The sequence below is a fragment of the Sapajus apella genome, unplaced genomic scaffold, assembly GCF_009761245.1.
Source record: "Sapajus apella isolate SASKATOON/1434 unplaced genomic scaffold, GSC_monkey_1.0 scaffold71, whole genome shotgun sequence".
Taxonomy (NCBI): Eukaryota; Metazoa; Chordata; class Mammalia; order Primates; family Cebidae; genus Sapajus; species Sapajus apella.
In genome coordinates, this window is record NW_022437011.1 from 43,101 (window position 1) to 65,502 (window position 22,402).

The 22,402-nt window shown below is 43.0% G+C and overlaps 1 pseudogene across 1 annotated transcript; it reads left to right on the plus strand.

Annotated features, from left to right (window-relative positions):
* Positions 1–21,442: 21,442 nt before the first annotated feature.
* LOC116531598 lies at positions 21,443–22,402 on the plus strand (annotated as a pseudogene). The gene has a single exon (XR_004260485.1). The product of XR_004260485.1 is annotated as a ras-related C3 botulinum toxin substrate 1 pseudogene (transcript).

Genomic DNA, 22,402 nt, shown 5'->3' on the forward strand with positions numbered 1-22,402 from the left:
TTCTTTTTTAAACATCAAACCATAAAATGTGTCTTTTGTGATTTTACTTTGACCTGCTGCATTCACCTCTCATTTATCTCTTTCCACATGCTGCATGGTCATATTTCATGAGCTTTCTGTCCATAGCACAGAAACAGAAGCAGGAAGTAGTTCATTCATGTTGGACCTTCTTTCCATTCTCTTTACTCTTCTCGCAGATCAAATCACTCCATAGAAACCTGTGGTTTCTTCTATACGGCTTTTTGGTTAACTAGTATTACTATAGAATGTAAGTGTTTTGAACAACACGAAAGTAATACTCTGCACCCCTTCCTACAGAGATTATAAGGTAGTCACTTCTGGTGCATATTAATACTTAAAAGATTTTTAGCACAATGGCACAGTAACCTCCAACCCTGTTCTAACCTGAAGGAATCAGACAGAAACTCACTCAGGAAGTGACAGGCCAATCATAACAGATAACTTATTCACTTTTCACATGGCAAAAAAACTGAAATATTACTTTTAATAAAATAAAATTTTAAAAATGCTTCTACATATTTAATACCATAGGCATTTTGTTCAGACGAGCCTGGTTTGTGCAAAATTAATCAGAGGCTTCTACAGCATGGTTTATTTACATTGTAGCAGAGTTGGCTCTACATAAGCACTGTTCTTATTTTAAAATTAAACTATGTTTTCAGTTTTCTTCTGGGCTTCTGAAAGTTGCCATCTTCCCTACATGGAGCTCCATTTGCTATTTTAATTATACACTATGACATAAAATGTAATAAAGAGACATACCACTGTGGCTAGATGTATACACACACATATATATATGGAAGGATGTAATATATGTGGAACACACACATAGATGTATATAGGATGCACACTCATATGTATGTAGACATATACATATGCGTATATATGATACACACATGGATGAGAGACAGAAGGAAAGAGAGGAAGAAAGAAGCAAACAAGTCGGAAAAAATATAAATCAGCCCATTCTTCCATTCCTTAAAAACTCTGGATAGGCCGGACGCAATGCCTCATGCCTGTAATGCCAGCACCTTGGGAGGCCGAGGTGGGCGGATCATGAGGTCAAGAGATTGAGACCATCCTGGCCAACATGGTGAAACCCGATCTTTACTAAAAATACAAAAATTAGCTGGGCGTGGTGGTGCACGCCTGTAGTCCCAGCTATTTGGGAGGCTGAGGCAGGAGAACGACTTGAACCCAGAAGGCGGATGTTGCAGTGAGCTGAGATGGTGCCACTGCACTCCAGCCTGGTGACAGAGTGAGATTCTGTCTCAAAAAAAAAAAAAAAACTTGGTAAAGAAATTATGTTTTTATTTTGGCTATCTCTGCTTGCCATCAGATGAGTAGGCAAATGATAAATACGTAAGATCAAAAAGTTAAACTTTATCCCTGGATCCTCCCTAACCTTAAACATATTAGAGGTAAATGTGAGAGATTTTTGTTTGTTTTTTAAGAGAGCTTAAATATATGAATGTCCACAGCCTTGTGAATTAGAAGGAAAAGGAAATCTCCAGTACCAAACTCTTACTAATGGAATGCCCTCTGGATGCATAGCACTATACATATGGTAGACAGGATTTTTGTAAATATTCATTCCCTGTGAAACAATAAAATGCTGTGCTAAAAAATAAATTTCCTGAGCTAATATATCCATAAACTTAGTAATTCAAGTTGCAGATTGGCCCTCTGTAAAGCTGACCCGAATCTGAATCCTCATCATAACTATGCATACCTTTGATTTTTCCATCAACCGTAATGCAACGGCGTTGAGGAGAATAGCATTTCTCCATCACATGTATTTCCTAATGCAAGAAGAATCCCCAGAAGCAACATTTATCAAACAAAAGCCCACAATTGATGCCATTCTCATAAGAGAAACTAGGCTTGATGAGACAAACCAAACAGAAGCATGCCCTGCATGTCTGCAGCTTTCTCCTCTCCTACATCCTTCACGCACTATCAAAGACACCTTCCATGGCAGAGCTAGACGTTTCCTCGACAGTGAAGAGCAACAGATTATGACTAGAAAATCAGGAATTTATTTGAAATAACAACTTCGAAATTCTTAGTAGGCAATTGTATATATTCAGATAATGTCTGTTTTGTTTGTGATATCTATGTCACTAATTAGAACTCTTGCTCAAAAGGATGACCTTGGAGCATGGTAAGTAGTCATTAAAAAGAAAATAGATTAAAACATTTTAACATGCAGAATGACTAAGGTACACAAACATACTCATATGTGTATTCATATACATTAAGCAAATAATTACCTGCTTTACTCCGCATTGTCTAAAAAAAGGCAAGTATCAGACGCCCCTGTTTCCTAAGCCTCCTGCATAACTGGATTATGCTTGTGAAATCAGGAATGTTAGGGGTTGGACTCAGAAGTCACGGGCACAGCCTCCCATCAGCTAATGCAAAATTCCTTACTTACCATTTCTAATAGATGCTCATTCAACAAACCATTCCTGAATTGGATAACATTCTACCATGATTCAACCCAGACCACTGGTTGACAGCTGTAGTTGCCAGGAAGTTCTGTCCAAAGCTGGGCTGAAACCTGTTGCTTTATGATTTCTAATCCAACACACTAGTTCTGAGCTTGCAGCCACACAGAGAAGCCTACTTCCTTTGCACCTGACAATCTTCCAGTTAATTGAAGAAGGCTATCATGCCTCCTCACGCTCAACCTCATCTTTTCTAATTGCTTTAAAATACAAGCTGGCTAAGGCACCTGTGATATTCTTGACATGCTCCCCTGAGAAAACTGCCAGTAGCCTTCTACTGGGTCCTTCTTTACTACAAAATAACACATTGCTAAAGTGCCTCAGCTGGGACTCGGGTGACCTCCTGTCTCCCATGGCCTGTGGCTCAACCCTGGGAAAGTCACACCATTCCTTGAGCACTCCATGTCCTTCAGAGTATGTCACATACAATTCTCATGGGAGATAGATGACCTCCTGCCTCCCATGGCCTGTGGCTCAATTCTGGGGAATTCACAACATTTCTTGAGTTGTGAGGTACACCCCACCCAGGTGGTAATAGAGGTTAACATCTATTAAGCACTTACTATTTGCAGACCCTCTTGAGTTCTACTCATCCCAGCTCAATCTCACAACAGTTCTATGAATTATATGTATTGGTGTCCCTCTTTTAAAAATGAAAAAAATGAAAGGCTGAGAGGTTCAGTAGCTGGTAATGAGGATTTAGGGGTAGGTACCCGAGCGCACTGAGGCTCTGAGACTGCTTGTGTCAGCTCCCTGCTGTCCTGAAATGTGTCTTGCTTCAGTGCCTGTTTGTAAAGGTTGCATCTTGACTAAAGTAAGGTACGTAAAACATCCGTTATCAAGCATGGTGTTCCTCATGAGCAATGCTCCTCTTCACTCCTTGCCTGGATGACTGCCAGCACAGGAAGTCAAAGAAACAAACAGCATTCCACTTCTCCTTCTCAAAATACGATTTGCAAATTCACAGTAGATGAAGTATTGGGAGAAGTTTTCATGAGTATTTACAAGCTAACAATCTGGCTTAAGATGTTTTTAGGAGCCCCCAGCACTGAGGGTTGCCTGAACTGAAGAAGGAAGAAGTGTGAGAAAGAAGGCAATTCACAACAGGCTGTCTTAAAAAAAGAGGCCCAGCCCTGCTCTCACCCAAAGTGTGAACTGTGGGGACAGAAGAGCAAGGCGGAAAACCCCCAGAGCAGGTGCACAAACCCTAACCCAGAGGGTCCTTGTCCCTGCATTTGTTCTACATTGGTGTGCTGTATTCAGGAGACCCATCTCATGTGCAAAGACACACATGCGTTCAAAATAAAGGGATGGATAAAGATTTACCAAGCAAATGGAGAACAAAAAAAGCAGGAGTTGCAATCCTAGTCTCTGGTAAAACAGACTTTACACCAATAAAGATCAAAAGAGACAAAGAAGGGCATTACATAACTTAGGTAAAGGGATCAATGCAACAAGAAGAGCTAACTATTCTAAATATAATGCACCCGTTATAGGAGCACCCAGATATATAAAGCAAGTTCTTAATGACTTACAAAGAGAATTATACTCCCACACAATAATAGTGAGAGACTTTGTAACACTTCACTGTCAATGTTAGACAGATCAATAAGATGGAAAAGTAACAAGGATATCCAGGACCTGAACTCAGATCTGGACCAAGTGGACCTAGTAGACATCTACAGAACTCTCCACCTCAAATCCACAGAATATACATTCTTCTCAGCACCACAGTGCACCTACTCTAAAATTGACCACATAATTGGAAGTAAATCACTCCTCAGCAAGTGCAAAAGAATGGAAATCATAACAAACAGTCTCTCAGATCAAAGTGCAATCAAACTGTAAGTCAGGATTAAGTAACTCACTTAAAACCGCACTACATGGAAACTGAACAACCTGCTCCTGAGTGAAATAATGAAATGAAGGCAGAAATAATGATGTTCTTAGAAACCAATGAGAATGAAGACATAATGTACCAGAATCTCTGGGACACATTTAAAGCAGTGTGGGAAATCTATAGCAATAAATGCCCACATAAGAAGTGAGGAAAGATATAAAATGGACACCCTAATGTCACAATTAAAAAAACTAGAGGAGCAAGTTTAAATAAATTCAAAAGCTAGCAGAATACAAATAATATTAGAGTAGAATTGAAGGAGATAGAGACACAAAAAGCCCTTCAAAAAATTGATAAATCCAGGAGCTGGTTTTTTGAAAAGATCAACAAAATAGACCACTAACCAGACTAATAAAAAAGAAAAGAGAGAAGAATCGAATAGATGCAATAAAAAAAATTATAAAGGGGATATCACCATCGTTTCCACAGAAAACACAAACTCCATCAGAGATTACTACAAACATCTCTATGCACATAAACAAGATTTCTAGATTTCTTCTAAATCTAGAAGAAATGGATAAATTCCTGGACACTTACACCCTCCCAAGACTAACCCAGGAAGAAGCTGAATCCCTGAACACACCAAAAACAAGGTCTGAAGTTGAGACAGCAATTAATAGCCTACCAAACAAAAAAAGTCCAGATCCACATATGTGTACAGCCGAATTCTACCAGAGATACAAAGAGGAGCTGGTACCATTCCTTCTGAAACTGTTTTGAACAATACAAAAAGAGGGAATCATCCCTAACTCATTTTATGAGAGCAACATCATCCTGATACCAAAACCTGGCAGAGACACAACTGAAAAAGAACATTTCTGGCCAATATCCATGATGAACATTGAGTGAAAATCGTTAATAAAATACTGGCAAACCAAATCCAACAGCACATCAAAATGCTGATCCATCATGATCAAGTCAGCTTCAACCCAGGGATTCAAGGCTGGTTTAACATATGCAAACCTATAAACGTAATCCATCACATAAACAGAACCAAAGACAAAAACCACATGGTTATCTCAATAGATGCAGAGAAGACTTCAACAAAATTCAACAGCCCTTTATGCTAAAAACTCTCAATAAACTAGGTATCAATGGAATGTATCTAAAAATAGTAAAAGCTATTTATGACAAACCAACAGCCAATATCATACTGAATGGGCAAAAACTGGAAGCATTCCCTTTGAAAACTGGCACAAGACAAGGGTGCCCTCTCTCACCACTCTTATTCAACATAGTATTGAAAGTTCTGGCCAGAACAATAAGGCAAGAACAATAAATAAAGTGTATTCAATTAGGAAAAGAGGAAGTCAAATTGTCTCTGTTTCCAGACGACATGATTGTATGTTTAGAAGACCCCATCATCTCAGCCCAAAATCTCCTTAAGCTGATAAGCAACTTAAGCAAAGTCTCAAGATACAAAATCAATGTGCAAAAATCACAAGCATTCCTACACACTAATAACAGACAAACAGAGAGCCAAATCATGAGTGAACTCCCATTCACAATTGCTACAAAGAGAGTAAAATACCTAGGAATACAAATAAGAAGGGATGTGAAGGACCTCTTCAAGGAGAACTGCAAACCACTGCTCACAGAAATAAGAGAGCACACAAAAGATGGAAAAACATTTCATGCTCATGGTAAGGAAGAATTAGTATCATGAAAATGGGCACACTGCTCAAAGTAATTTATAGATTCAATGCTATCCCCATCAAGCTACCACTGACCTTCTTCACAAAACTGGAAGAAAACAGTTTAAACTTCATGTGGAACCAGAAAAGAGCATGCATAGCAAAGACAATCCTAAGGAAAGAAAAAAAAAAAGCTGGAGACATCATGCTACCTGACTTCAAACTATACTACAAGGCTACAGTAACCACAACAGCATGGTACCAAAACAGAGATATAGACCAGTGGAACAGAACAGAGGCCTTGGAAGCAATGCCACACATCTACAACCATCTGATCTTTGACAAACCTGACCCAAAAAAAGCAAAGGGGAAAGGATTTCCTATTTAATAAATGATTTTGGGAAAACTGGCTAGCCATATGCAGAAAGATGAAACTGAGCCCCTTCCTTATACCTTATACAAAAATTAACTCCAGATGGATTAAAGATTTAAACATAAGATCTATCATAAAAACCCTAGAAGAAAACCTAGGCAAAGCCATTCAGGACATAGGCATAGACAAGGCTTCATGACTAAAACATCAAAAGCAATGACAACGAAAGCCAAAATAGACAAATGGGATCTAATTAAACTTAAGAGCTTCTGCACAGCAAAGGAAACTATCATTAGATTGAACTGCCAACCAACAGAATAGGAAAAAAACTTTGCAATCTACCCATCTGATAAAGAGCTAATATCCAGAATCTACAAAGAACTTAAACAAATTTACAAGAAAAAAGCAACCCCATTGAAAAGTGGGCAAAGGATATGAACAGACACTTTTCAAAAGAAGATATTTATGCTGCCAACAAATATATGAAAGAAAGCTTATCATCACTGGTCATCAGAGAAATGCAAATCAAAACCACATTGAGATATCATCTCAAACCAGTCAGAATGGTGATCATTAAAAAATCTGGAGACAACAGATGCTGAAGAGGATGTGGAGAAATAGAAACACTTTTACACTGTTGGTGGGAGTGTAAATTAGTTCACCCATTATGGAAGACAGTGTGGAGATTCCTCAAAGATCTAGAAATAGAAATACCATTTGACCCAGCAATCCCATTACTGAGTATATACCCAAAGGATTATAAATCATTCTATTATAAAGACACATGCACACGTATGTTCATTGTGGCATGGTTTACAATAGCAAAGACTTGGAACCAACCCAAATGCCTATCAATGATAGACTGAATAAAGAAAATGTGGCACATATACACTGTGGAATACTATGCAGCCATAATAAAGGATGAGTTCATGTCCTTTGCAGGGACATGGATGAAGCTGGAAACCATTATTCTCAGCAAACTGACACAAGAACAGAAAACCAAACACCACATGTTCTTACTCATAAGTGGGTGTTAAACAGTGAGAATACATGGACACAGGAAGGGGAACATCACACACTGGGTCCTGTTGGGGGGTGGGGGGGCAGGGGAGGGATAGCAGCATGTGGGGGAATTGGGGAGTGATAACATTAGGAGAAATACCTAATGTAGGTGACAGGGGGATGGATGCAGCAAACCACCATGGCATGTGTATAACTATGTAACAATCCTTCACAGTCTTCACATGGACCCCAGAACTTAAAGTATAATAATAATAATAACAAATGAATAAAAATAAATAAATGTAAGCAGTTAGTTTTTACACTTGCATTTGAGACCAGTGACTTCTATATTTGCTATACTGGTGTAGCCAATTCTGCCTCTCCCATTCTTTCCTCTAGTAGCTAGAGATTTCTTTAACTTGGAGCTGGTGACTGTTGACTATGCAATGGGACTGACACAGAATTTACTGTAGAGTTAATATGTAAGTATATGCATTACAGTATTCAGTCACAGTGAGGTGCCATTATTCCTGTATGATCAGTGACTACATTTTCATCAGTAAAGGAATTGCTAATTTTTTTTCTAAGACTTGCTTTTCCTTCAGAAGAAAAGTACTACACCTAACCAATGATTCAACGGCCTATTAACCTTGCATTAGTTCATCTTCATGCTGATAATAAAGACAAACTCAAGACTGGATAATTTATACAGGAAAAAGGTTTAACGCATTTACAGCTCCACATGCCTGGGGAGGCCTCACAATCATGGCAGAAGGCAAGGAGGAGCAAGCCACGTCTTTCATGGATGGCAGCAGGTAAAGAGAGAGCTTGTGCAGTGAACTCCCATTTTTAAAACCGTCAGATCTTGTGAGACTCATTCACTATCACAAGAACAGCACAAGAAAGACCCTCCCTCATAATTCAGTCACCTCCCACGGGGTTCATCCCATGGCATGTGGGAATTGTGGGAGTTACAATGCAAGATGAGAATTGGATGGGGACGCAACCAAACCATATCAATCTTCATGGTCCATTTGGATCTAACCAGGTGTACTAGCTTTCTCTTACTCTCTCTTTCTCTATATATGTATTGTCTGCGATCTCAGGAAAGAGAAAGAGTGAGATCTGTTTTAAGGAATTGGCTCACACCATAACAGAGGGTGATGAGTCTCACCATCTGCCCTCTGTGAACTGGAGCCCCAGTAAAGCTGCTGGGAGAAGTTCTAATCTGAGTCCACAGGCCTAAGAGCCGGAGAACCAATGGTGTGATTCTCAGTCCAGGAGCCAGAAAAGAGTGATATCTGAGCTCCAGCAGAGAGCAGATTTTCTCCCGCTCCTTCTTTTGTTCTATTCAGTTCTCCAAGAGACTGGCTGGGGCCCAGCACATGGATGGCAACCTGCTTTACTCATTCTACCTGTTAGGGTCTGAACCTTTGAGACCCCTTTGAAAAAAGATTCATGTGCACAGGGAGGGGAACATCACACACTGGAGTCTGTTGTGTGTGGGATAACATTGGGAGAAATGCCTGATGTAGGTGACAGGGGGATGGAGACAGCAAACCACCATGGCATGTGTGTACCTATGCAACAATCCTGCAAGATCTGCACATGTACCCCAGAACTTAAAGTACAATTAAAAAAAAAGATTAATGTGCTGAACTGTTATCCTGAATATGATGATATTTGGAGGAGAAGCATTAGGGAGGTAATTAAGCATGAGAGTAGAGCGGGTAAGAGCAGGCCAAAGAGCTAGCTCACTCTATTTCTGTCATGTGAGGATACAGGGAGAGTCAGATGACTGCAATCCAGAAGTGAACCCTCACTGACACTGGACCATGATGGCATCCTGACCTCTGGCTTCCAGCCCACGGAGCCATGAGAAGTGTATTTCTATAATTGATGAGCCACACTGTTTATGGTATTTTTGTTACAGCAGTCCAAGCTGATAAAGACATTACTCCTTCAAATATTAATCTCATCCAGAGACAACATCACAGGCACATCCAGGATAGTATTTAACCAAATATCTGGATGCCCTGTATTCTAGTCAAGTTGATGTATGAAATTCACTATCACACCGGGGATGCTGCTCTCTTCTGCTGGGATGCTTACTGTTATTCATAAAATAATTTCCAATTCACAAAGTTTTCCTTGGACACATGGTCTTTAATAACAATGCCTGTTTTGTCTTTGGGGTTTGTTTTGTTTTGTTGCTTCTTTTGCATTCCTCCACTGTGCTCGACAGAAGCCCAGCTGTCCAATTTCCTTGCTTCATAGGAGGTGGTGTTGTGGGCTGCAGCTCTGCCTATGGGCCAGTTGCCTTGTCTTTTGCCTGCCTATCATTTCCTCAGCTGTGGAGAATACGTAACAAGCCTCGCTCTGTCCCAGCCATTGGGCATCCAGCCATGCACAACAGGAATTAAAAACTCTGCTGCCAAAGAGTGTGTGTTCTTGAGTAGAAAGACAGATGATGGACATGCAATAATTATGAGAAGTGTCAGGTGATGGTAACAGCAATGAAAAAAAAATAGGGCAAGGGAAGGGACAGAGGTTGATGGACAGTGATAGACACCTCTGATGGATGAGTTGGCAGTTTAGCAGAAACCTGACCCAAGTGACCATGGGGTCTGCAACTACTTCTTAGCTAGGACAACAACACAACAAGCAACAAAATAATAACAAACTTTATTAAAATTAAAATCCTTTGCAAGTTAAAGGAAACCATCAAAAAGTAAAAACACAGCTCATATCTGCAAATCCTACATGGGATAAAGGACTCATAACCAATATATGCAGAGCTCTCACAGCCCAATAATGAAAAGACAAATAACCCCATCAAAAAAAATGGACAAAGAGTTTGAATAGACTTTTTTCCAAAGAAGATACATAAATGGCCAGTAAACTCATGAAAAGGTGTTCAACATCATTAGTTATCAGAAAAATGCAAATCAAAACCACAATGACATACCAGTTCACACCCACTGGGATGGCTAAAATAAAAAAGACAATAACAAATGATGGTGAAGATGTGAAGTAATCACAACCCTTATACATCGTGGGGTTGCAAAGCGGTGCAGTCACTTTGGAAAACAGTTTTTAACATTTCCCCAACATGTTAAAAATCGAGTTTCCACATAACGCAGCTATTCCACTTTTTGGTATATACACAAGATAAGCAAAAACACATGTCCACATGCCCACACTAGAACCTCTGCAAGGATGTTCATGCAGCGTTACTCATGTAAAAAATGGAAAGGATCTAAGTGACCATCAGCTGAGTTAATGGACACTCCAAAGTGGCCCAGCCGTACAATGGAATATGATTTATAAAACCCTGAATAATGGATACATGCCACGACATGGATGAATGTTGAAAACATCCTGTTCAGTGAAAGACGCCAGTTGTGGAAGGCCACATTTATGTAAAATGTCCAGAATAGGAAAATTCATAGAGACAGAAGAGTCAACGATGAATGGTTCCCAGGGCTGGGACTAGGGTTGGGACTGCGCATGTGTAGGGTTTTTTCTGGGGTGATGAGAATGTCCTAGAATTAGATAGCGGTGATGGCTACACATCTCTGTGAATAGATCAGAAACCACAAATTGTACACTTTTAAAAGGTGAATTTTATGGTATGTTGAATACATTCTCAATGAACCTATAAAGAAGAATAATTACTGTAATTGTTTATATTACATTAAAAAAAAGAAAATCCATGTCTATAATAATGTTCAAAATAAAAAGAAATAAATTCATTAGGTGGTTTTAGAGGTGACTCCTACACCAACTCCTTACTTCAAAAGCAGTAATTGTAGAATAAAATATTTCCCCATTTAGGAGATTATGTACCAAATTGATGAGGGAAAACTTTTTCAGAATGACATCTCAACAATATGGAAGAAATGATAGTCATCAGTGTGGAAGAAGTAGCCATTTGCAAACTCCCTTGGCTTAAGGATTCAGGCAAGGAGCATGAATGGAGGTGGCAGGTGCTCGGGGAACTGGGGAGTTTCAGGTGTCCGGTGTCTCTGCAGCATCCCCACTAATTACAAGGGGGAAAGCTTAGGATCCTGTAACGGGACGTGGTGGCCACCCACCCACTCAGGGGTGAGCTGATCTAATTTTGTATCACTAATAGTGTTAGCAGTGCAGGGTGTCCAGGTTCTTGGCGTACTGAACAAAGAATTGGACAAAATGCACCAAGCAAGGAAAGAATGAGGCAACAAAAGCAGAGATTTATTGAAAATGGAAGAACAATCCACAGGATGGGAGCGGGCCTGAGCATAGGGGTGCAAGAGCCCCATTACAGAATTGTTTTGGGTTTAAATACCCTCTAGAGTTTTCCGTTGGTCACCTGGTGTACACCCTGTATAAATGAAGAGGATGAGGTAACGTTACAGAGCCATGTACTTGGTGTACGCCCTATGGAGAGGATATTTCCCATCATAGTTGACGTGGGTAAATCAGCCTTATGTTCTCTGCCTCCAGACCTTATTCTCCTGCCTCAACAGTGGGAATCACAGATCATCACCTGTGAAGCCTTAGCAAACTACTCAACCTCGTTATAAACAATTGAACCTCGGACCAAACTTCCATTTTATTGATTCATATAGAATCAACCAATATAATTTCAACCACAGCACAGAATGAAATAATCAGACAAATACCAAAAGTAGACAGGATATAAGACAACCAGCCTGGTCTTTTAAAAATGTCGATATAATTTTTTTTAAGTGTGACTGTTTAAGGTGAAAAGAGCAGGACTCTGTGATGATCATGAAAACCAGCGATCATGCACTGTAGTTGGGTGCATCGTATGTATATAAAGAAAGTTGTTAAAAAGAGGATAGTCTGAATAAAGAAAATGTGGCACATATACACCATGGAATACTAGGCAGCCATAGAAAAGAATTAGTTTACATCCTTTGCAGGGACATGGATGAAGCTGGAAACCATCATCCTCAGGAAACTAACAGAGGAACAGAAAACCAAACACCACATGTTCTCACTTATAAGTGGGAGTTGAATAATGAGAACCCATGAACACAGGGAGGGGAACATCACACAGCAGGGTCTAATGGTGGATGGGGGGGCAAGGGGAAGGAGAGCATTAGGACAAATACCTAATGCATGAGATGCTTAAAACCTAGATGATGGGTTGATGGGTGCAGCAAGTCACCATGGCACATGTACACCTATGTAACAAACCTGCATGTTCTACACATGTATCCCAGAACTTAAAGTAAAATTTAAAAATAAATAAATTTAAAAATATAATAACCAAACATATGGATTCTTATTTGAAAACACAGCTATATAAATGGTCATTTTGTGGAAAATTAGGGAAATGTGATTATTTGCTGGGTATTAGCAGACAGTTGGTCATGACTTGATTTTCTTAAGTAACAATGGTCTGTGGTTTTGAAGGAAAATGTCTTTAATTTAGTAGACATGCTCAGTGCTGAATTATTTAGGGGTAAAGACTCATAACTTTACTACTGTCTCAAATATTTCAGCACAAAAGGTGGATAGAGAGACAGACAAGCAAGTTGGAGTATTAATTTTGTCACCTAGGTGGCAGGCATATGGTCCCTCATTCTGCCGTTCTTATTTGGAAGAATAGTACATGGGGCGTGTTGCGGGCATGTGCCATATTCTACAGTACAGGTGGAGAAAAAATGTTAAATTCACTTTCAGATCTCAAATCTGGTGACCCTCTTTTTGCTAGGTGGTGGGAGTTTTTATCCCACTCGTCTCCAGGGATGTTCTTCCATTTCTGCAAGGCTCAGGTTTGTTCCAAGTGTTCAAGGAAGTCCTCTCTACATTGCTGGGGAGCAGCGCCTGGCCTGGGTTCTGATGGCAGGCTCCCCGTGGAGGGTGGGCCAGTGCAGCACCGTAGCTGGGGCAGGGGTCCCCGTCCACTGTCCATGCGACTGGACTCCCCTCCCTTCCTCCACTTCTCAAAGGTCACTGTCCCTCCTCCCCCAGTGTAAATCCTGAACCATCTGAATGACATTGTCTCCAAAACAAACACCAAGAACAAGAAAGGAAAATCACTCCAAATGCCTGCTTTCTGCCTCTGTCATAAACACCTCTGGGATTCAGAAATGACAAGGGAAGTCCAGACTGGACAAAGCAAAAATTACAATGGCTTTAAATTGTTCTGTGCCACCACTCCCAAAAGCACCAAATGTCAGTGCCATTGTATTTCAGGGAAAGTTGCTGGAGAGAATAAAGCAAGGTCAGCATGTCTCCAGGCATGCCTCCCAATCAGTTCTGTGCCTCTGGGGGACAAAAAAAGGCTTGTGGTTAGATAGATTTGAGGAATGCCAGAAGGAAAGAATTGATGGGAACCTTCCAAGTGTTGAGTGCAAACTTTTCAGCACAGTGGGGCGGTCAGTGGAGGCTACGCTGGGTGATGGCGCCACACTGAGAAGAGAGCAAATGGGCACAGAGAGATAAAGGAAGCACCCAAAATCTCCCAGCACCCAGTCTCCCCTGCCAGCCCTGAGGGCAGCCAGTAACCAGGACTTCATGTCCCCTCCCTGACAGCTCACATTTCCTTATTTTAAGAATTTAAACAGTCAATCATGTTTTTTTCTTATTCGGACAACTTCTGGCTTTATTTTTTATTAAGGTAGCAATGTTCCCCCAAGCTGGGTTCTACACACAGAAAATCCTTCTGTCTGCCGGACTGCTGGGAAAATACCTGCGGAAGGACAAGCCATGGCCGCCCATCTACACTGGAAGGGGAAGGTCTCCGCTCTCAAGGATGAGGAAAAACCCACAGTCTCACTTGAAAAACACTCACAAAAATGGGAAGGAACAGACAGCTCCCGGGGAGGCTTCATCCACTCCTTTCTAGCCCTTGTATTCAGGAACCAATAGGCCTCCCACTCTCTTTTCTAGAAATGTGAGCGACCATTTGTTACCAATGAAGAGATGGGCAGTATGAAACAAGGATCAGAAACAGCAAATAATCAGCAACTCCAAATATTTAGAAAAGCAGTTGGTAGGAGTCACGTCTTCTTTTCCCACAGAGGCAGGTTTAATTGGAAAATTAGACTCCGCAGCAAAACCATGCTGGGGTCCCGCGTTTGTGCTGCTCGCTCGCGGAGGTCGCCGTGTGTTTGCACTGGGTCAACTCCACTACCCGGGGAAATTCAAAGGGCTTAATATTGGGGCCTCTGGTTTCTGCAAAGCCGGGCTGGAGAGGGCCATGTGCCCCGCATGCAGCATCTCGACATCATCCCCCGCGGCCACATGGGCCTTGCTGTTAGGTGTGCATTTCTCAGAGCCACATTAACCTCGGGATGACTGGAAAACATCGGGGGCACTGAATTACGCCACTTCTGCTTCGGTTTTGCCTCCCCCAGCAACCGTGGATTTCTTTCCTCCTTGTCTATAGCTAGATTCCCCCGGAGCAAGTCACACACACACCTTTTATTTATTTATTTAGTTTTAAATTTACATATTATGTGTTGAGACAGGGTCTTACTCTGTCACCCAGAGTGCAGTGAAGTGGTGTGATCTCGGCTCACTGCAACCTCCCAGGCTCAAGCCAGCTTCCTGCCTCAGCCACCCAAGTAGTTGGGAACCACAGACCCACACCACCACACCTGGTTAATTTTTTTGTATTTTTGGTAGGGGTTTTGCCATGTTGCCCGGACTGGTTTTGAACTCCTGAGCTCAAGTGATCCTCCCGGCTTGGCCTCCCAAAATGTTGGGATTATAGGCATGAGCCACAGCACCCAGCCCACATACACCTTTTAGACATGTACCAGGTCATGAAATCAAATATCCCCCATTTTTCAGACTTTCAACATTTTTCACTTCACTGGCCCTACTCTCTCCACATGTGCAAATGTCTCTAATTATAAACAAATCAGACCAATGAAACACAAGCAATAGAAAACAAACAATGATTGGAACCATCTCCCCCATACCTAGCCAATGCTCTACCTCCAGTGTCAGGCCACACAACAGTTTTGGAAAAGGGGTCAGCTCTGCACCACACTCTCTAGCTTGATGCCAAGAATTCTCCCTCTGCCTCTTTGTCAGCTCGTCTGCAAGTCTACGAGGGCCACACTCTAAATCCCCAGAACTGGTGAAGACGTGAGGTCACAAGGCAGAGAGAACATCGGACTGTAGAGGGGATCAGGGGTGCTGATCAGCTGACCTTAAAATAGGAAGACAAGCCTGCACTGTCTGGGCTGGTGCAGTGTCATCACAGGGTGCCATCACAGGGTTCCTTGTACAGAGAACAGGTCAGGCGTGGTGGCTCATGCCTGCAATCCCAGCACTTTGGGAGGCAGAGGTGGGCAGATCACCTGCGTTCAGGAGTTCAAGACCAGCCCAGACAACATTGTGAAACCCCGTGTCTACTAAAAATACAAAAATTCGCAAGGTGTGGTAATGGTGAGCACCTGTAATCCCAGCTACTTGGGAGGCTGAGGCCAGAGAATCACTTGAACCCTGAAGTCAGAGGTTGCAGTGAGCGGAGATGGCACCACTACGCTCCAGCCTGGGGGACAGAGTGAGACCCATATCTCAAAAAATGTAAAAAAAAAAAAAAAAAAAAGGCAGAGAACAGAGACGCAGGAGGGTGTCTGTGGTGTGAGAAAGCCTTGCCCAGCCTCACTGGCTTTGCAGAAGAAGGAAGGGCCTGAGAGCCAGGAACCAGGTGGCCTCTAGATGCTGAAAAAGGCAAGCAAGGGGACCCTCCCCACAACATTCCAGGAGGAAGCAGCCTGTCCACTGCCCACTGCCCACCCTTGGCTTTAGCCAAACTTCAGACTTCCAGCAATGCGAAGTAATAAATTGGTGTTTCTTTCAAACTGCTAAGTCTACAGTTATTTATAATGGCAGCCATAAGAAACAAATACAGGCCTTGCTGGTCATCTTATGTAAAATAGTAAGACTCACCGCTGCACTTATATTTTTATGATACCTTAGGGTTTTTTTTTTTCCTTCAGTTTCATTGTAGATTTGCCTTCTCTCTGACATTTGTTGGAAACCTTGTATTGGCAAAGATCAGAAGGCGTGGCGACATTGTGTTTGATAACGCTATTTGGTAGTGAACAGCTGGGGAAGCAGGCAGTCTCATTACTGCTGGGATTGAGTAAACTGGAAAAACCCTTCCGAGAACAATGTGATGCTCTTTCTCAACATCACATGGGCACAAACTCGGCGATTCCACCCCAGGTACTCAAGATTTGTGTTCACCCACAGATTCACACACACAGGAAGTGATCCAAGGACCAGCAGTGAGATTTAATAGCAAAAGAATGGAAACAGCGTGTATGTCCATCAGTGCTCTCTGGATGGAATAAATCACAGTAGAGCCATACAATGGAACACTGCCCAGCCATGTAAAAAGTCAGGTGCTCTTTATGTACTGGAACAGAATGATTTCCAAGATATGTTTTCGGCCGGGTACGGTGGCTCATGCCTGTAATCCCCGCACTCTGGGAGGCCAAAGTGGGTGGATCACCTGAGGTTAGGAGTTCAAGACCAGCCTGCTCAAAATGGTGAAACCCCATCTCTACTAAAATACAAAAATTAGCCTGGCGTGGTGGCACGGACCTGTTATCCCAGCTACTTGGGAGGCTGAGGCAGGAGAATCATTTGAGCCCAGGTGGTGGAAGTTGCAGTGAGCCGAGATAGTGCCATTTCACTCTAGCCTGTGCAGGAATGAAACTCCATCTCAAAAAACAAGATATGTTTTCAAGATAAGAAAGGCAAGGTGGAAGGAGTGGAAGTGGCACACGGCCATTGTGGAAGAGAAAGGACGGAGAGATGGTGGGAGTGAATTTTCTTGTCTACACGGGCTGCCTGAGAGAAATCGTATAAGCATATGCTCAGATGGGTGGTCTCTGAAGAGAGTGGCCAGAGGGCGTGGGATGTGCTGGGGGCATTTTCATTACCCACCTACCTCTCACTTAATGAGGCAATGAGGACGTCTCCGGCCCTGACCCAAGATGCCCAAACCATTTTCACACTAGAAAAAATAATGGAGCTTTTGGAAACAGGTGTAGATGAGTGATAAATAGCATGTTGCAGGCAAAGAAATGCAGTTTTTATGTATAAATGTCATTGAATGAGGGCTTGTTTTACTTTCCAAAGGAGGAAAGGGGCTTGTTGGGTAGGTGGTGAGTGGGGACGGGATGTTAGGGAGCCCCTCAAGAGGTGTGTTCTTTCTGCACCATTTCTTCGTGGATTTTTCAAACTTTCAGGGGATTATAGTTATTTTGCCCTCAAATACCACTCAAAAATAAAGCTATATTACAGAAAATTACCGTTAGGGCAAAATACAGGCGTCACAGGAGAAGCTTTGGGATAAGTAGAAATAGCCCACCTGTGCCACAGATAACAGTGCTGTAGGAGACCCCCTCACAGAGAACGCAGGCAGGGCAAGGGCTTCGAGCTTCCTCCTCCTCGGCAGGCGGGCCAGGCTTCCTTCCTTGTGACAGGCTTTGATCTGGATCTGTTGTGTGGAATACCTGCCTTAGACAGGTGTGGGGTCAACGCAAAAGTCTTGTTTTTATGTGTTTTTGAGATGAGAAAAATGAGCGTGTTAGTTTTCTGATACAAATGCTCCTATAGAAAAGCAAGGATGAATGATGCAAGAGAGAGAGAGAGAGTGAGAGAGAGGAGAGAGAGACAGAGAGAGACAGAGAGAGAGAGAGAGAGAGAGACAGAAACAGACCAATGAACCGGGGCCCTTGAGAAAGCAAGAGCGCCCAGGAGCCAAGCGTTTTGGCCTTGGATGGGTAAGAGGCTTTTCCCTGACACATCAAAGAGGAGGGTGGAGAATATGGGGTGTCATTGCCGGCCACCATTCCTTATGTGGCTAGAGCTGGAGATGTCATTCTTGGCTATTAGTGCTGTTCCCTTCACCCTCTATGAAGTGCCGCAACAGCTATCTCTCTAGAATAGAAAGCAGTGATACTCCACTCTACAAAACACTTTTCAGTGACTCTTGATGACTCTTCAGGCATCTTCAGGGCCAAACTGAAACTCCCTCCTGACTCTGCTCCTGCCCATCCCAGGATTCTCATCCCACCCCCAACCCCACATCCTCTTGCCAGGCCAGCATTTGGTTTGCAGTCTATCTAAAATTTCTTAAAAGCAACATTCCGTTTCTCCAGACCTCAGGAAGCACTAAGATGTTTTAAAAGTTAGTGCAAGTTCATATACACCATGGAATATTATGCAACCATCAAAAACGATGAGTTTATGTCCTTTGTAGGGACATGGATGAACCTGGAAACCATCATTCTCAGCAAACTGACAGAAAAGCAGAAGATCAAACACCGCATGTTCTCACTCATAGGCGGGTGTTGAACAATGAGAACACATGGACACAGGGAGGGGAGCACTACACATTAGGGTCAGTTGGGGGGAAATAGGGGAGGGACAGTGGGGGGTGGGGAGCTGGGGAGAGATAGCAAGGGGAGAGATGCCAGATGTAGGTGATGGGGAGGAAGGCAGCAAATTACACTGCCACATGTGTACCTATGCAACAATCTTGCATGTTCTTCACATGTACCCCAAAACCTAAAATGCAATAAAATAAATAAATGGGGGAAAAAAAAAGTTAGTGCAAGTTGGTTTGTTTCTGCATAGCAGATTCCAATAGCTGAAAAGCAGTAAGTGAAATCACTTATTTGTGACCTCTTCACTTTTGGAACCCATCAGTTCTTCTGACCGATGCTCCCCCAACGCCCATAATTGATAAGGAATCCCGCTCGTCCATCCTGCACCCCTAGAACAGGTGGTCTCCCTGGAAGCCTCCACAGCCCATGAGATGAGAATCCTTCACTCCTCCCGCTGCCGCTCCACGCCCTTCTCCGCTGCTGCTCACATCACTCTGCATTTTACTTCCCAGCTGTCTCCTCTCCATTCCCTAAAGTAGGGAATTAATTGTGCACTTCTGCAGTCTTAGCAAAGAAACAGTAGTAGAAAATGCTTTTTTATTTTTAATTTTTTTTTCACCGGAATGCGGGGTAGGATGAAAGGACGGGTGGATGCATGGATTAGTTGGTATGGTAGAATGGTGGTCTCACCCATGGGTTGCATTCAGTGGCCCAGTGTTTTAGGATGTGTTCAAGTGCTGTCTAGAGTGGATAAGCAAAACAGCAGCCATAGTCATTGAAACATCTGCAGGAGCAATTTGCCTGCTGAGCAGTTCCTGGCCATTTCTACATGGAAGTTTAGCCTCAAGGAAGAGCCAGTGTGTTTCTGGCACATCAATTCATTACACTGATAACGTCGTGATCAAGTGTGTTTCTGCCACAAATGTTTTGATGAAATATTTGCCAACAGGAAGCCACAAGTGGGCTTTTAAGGCCTGATATTGATTTGGTGATTGGCTTTCTGATCTTGGTAGCATATAAGGAAGGAGTGGATGAATTCATTTAACTACATTTGTGTTCTGCCATAAGGGGCAACTTGGGAGAAACTGAGGTCCTGAAAAAAGCTATTTTCTTTTGGTCTAAACCAGTTCTCTGCAATTCCAAGTAAAATGAGTCAAGTTCATGTCTGTGCCAAGGAGCAGGAGTGAGGGTAGCAGAGGCTGAACCCCAGAAGTGAGTAGCTCTCGTGGGGGGTTCGCTCCTCACCACTGTCTCTCCCAGGGCCTGCAGAGGAGCCCTCTGTCCCTCCTGCCCATCAAGAAAAGTGGAGAACACTTATTGGCACCTTTCTGCCTGTCTGCACAGTGTGGAAACCATGGCCTATTTTTGAACTTATAAAATGCAGTAATTTACTAAGGGATTCTGAGTATAGAGACTCGTTTCTTCATCACTAGTAGTTGCTTGTCTAAGAACCTGGGCTGCTGCCCCTGTGAGCCTACTTCATAAGGAATGAAGGTGAGGGGCACACAGCGTTTCCTCTCTGGTGCCCACACTTAGACATCCTCAGGCAACTGGGGCATCTTCATGTCGACCTTTCTGTCGTGGTGAAGATGCCCAACTACCATGCACACTGCAGAGAACAAGCAGTAAGCCCTGCGGTTACCTTTTCACAGGTGGAATTCCAATGCACCTGGTGATGAAGCCACCTGAGCAGGTGAGGGTCCTGGCAACTTCTTGGTTTCCAGAAGGCTCACATTTCAAGTATCTGTCCAGTGTTAGGTTTTGAAGGGAAGGCGAGGATTAAAGTAAGGCAGAGTATTGGCAGCTCTATAGCCATTCAGATTCTCTGTCCAGCATAAGACCTGCAGATGGGAGCCCAGGTTACTGCCAGTGCCCTCTGCTGCTTACAGGCTGGGGCAATTAAAGGCCTGGGTGGGGGGCATAGCCTGCTGCCCAGGAATATGTTGATGAGATGTTTCATGATGAGGTGGTTGGTCCCTGTTTTGGGTGGGATGTAATAAGGTGTTCCTCGGATATTTGCCCAGCAGGATATGATGGGGATGTCCCTCAGCTGGGGCTTTGCCTGGTGGGGTATGAAAAAAACAGCAGGTGGTGGGCAGGATGTTTCTCATGGCCCGAAGCCCCATGGAATGTTTCACTTTGACCAGGGCCTGCAGAATGGTGCGGGCTTACAAAATGGTGCAGGATGAACTAATAGGCAGCATCAACAGAAAGGAAGCAACAAAAGACTCTATGTGCCCTGCGTCACTCACAGAACCGTGCAATTCCATCCTCACGACCCGTAATGCCTGCGTGACTGTCTTTCTCATTTCAGAGCTGAAAGTAGTGAGGATTGGTGTCAAAGTTCCTTCTAAGAGCCAGTAGAATCGCCCTTCCACTACTCTCTTTCTGACCGCAAGACATACAAACAGAATTACAGTTTTCAAAGATAGGGGTTCTAGCTTTTCCCTCCCTCGACACATGGGATAGCCTAAGGAGAGAGGATGGACTTTGCAGTCACACAGATGTGCACATACACATCTATGAATTCCACTCCCTGCTAACTGACCTTGGGCAAATTACCCCACGGAATCTCAATTCCCCACTAGAAAATACATAGATAATAATAAAAAGCAACTAAATGATCACTTAGTGGCTGGCACCTGCTCTGTGCTGGATCTCCAGGTACAGTTGGATGGGTCCAATCTGCACATTTCTATAGGAGATACCTGAAGACCAGTTTTGTTTTGTTTTTCCCCGGCTGGAAGATTTTGAGTTTTATAGCAAACCGTATTGTACAGATTCGGGGCCCAGGGGCCCAGCCTGGCTGGGTCCCCCGCTTGCCTCTCGCCGGGCTGCCTCCTCCCTCCCCCAAGCGGCCCCACACAACCAAGGCATTTCCTGGAGAATATATCCCTACTGTCTTTGATAATTATTCTGCTAATGTTATGGTAGATGGAAAACCGGTGAATCTGCGCTTATGGGATACAGCTGGACAAGAAGATTATGACAGATTACACCCCCTATCCTATCCGCAAACAGATGTGTTCTTAATTTGCTTTTCCCTTGTGAGTCCTGCATCATTTGAAAATGTCCACGCAAAGTGGTATCCTGAGGTGCGGCACCACTGTCCCAACACTCCCATCATCCTAGTGGGAACTAAACTTGATCTTAGGGATGCTAAGGACACGATCGAGAAACTAAAGGAGAAGAAGCTGACTCCCATCACCTATCCACAGGGTCTAGCCATGGCTAAGGAGATTGGTGCTGTAAAATACCTGGAGTGCTCGGCGCTCACACAGCAAGGCCTCAAGACAGTGTTTGATGAAGCGATCCGAGCAGTCCGCTGCCCACCTCCCGTGAAGAAGAGGAAGAGGAAATGCCTGCTGCTGTAAATGTCTGAGCCCCTTTTTCTTGGCTTTGTCCCTTGGAACCTTTGTACGCTTTGCTCAAAAAACGGTGGAGCCTTCACACTCAATGCCAACTTTTTGTTACAGATTAATTTTTCCATAAAACCATTTTGAACCAATCAGTAATTTTAAGGTTTTGTTTGTTCTAAATGTAAGAGTTCAGACTCACATTCTATTAAAATTTAGCCCTAAAAT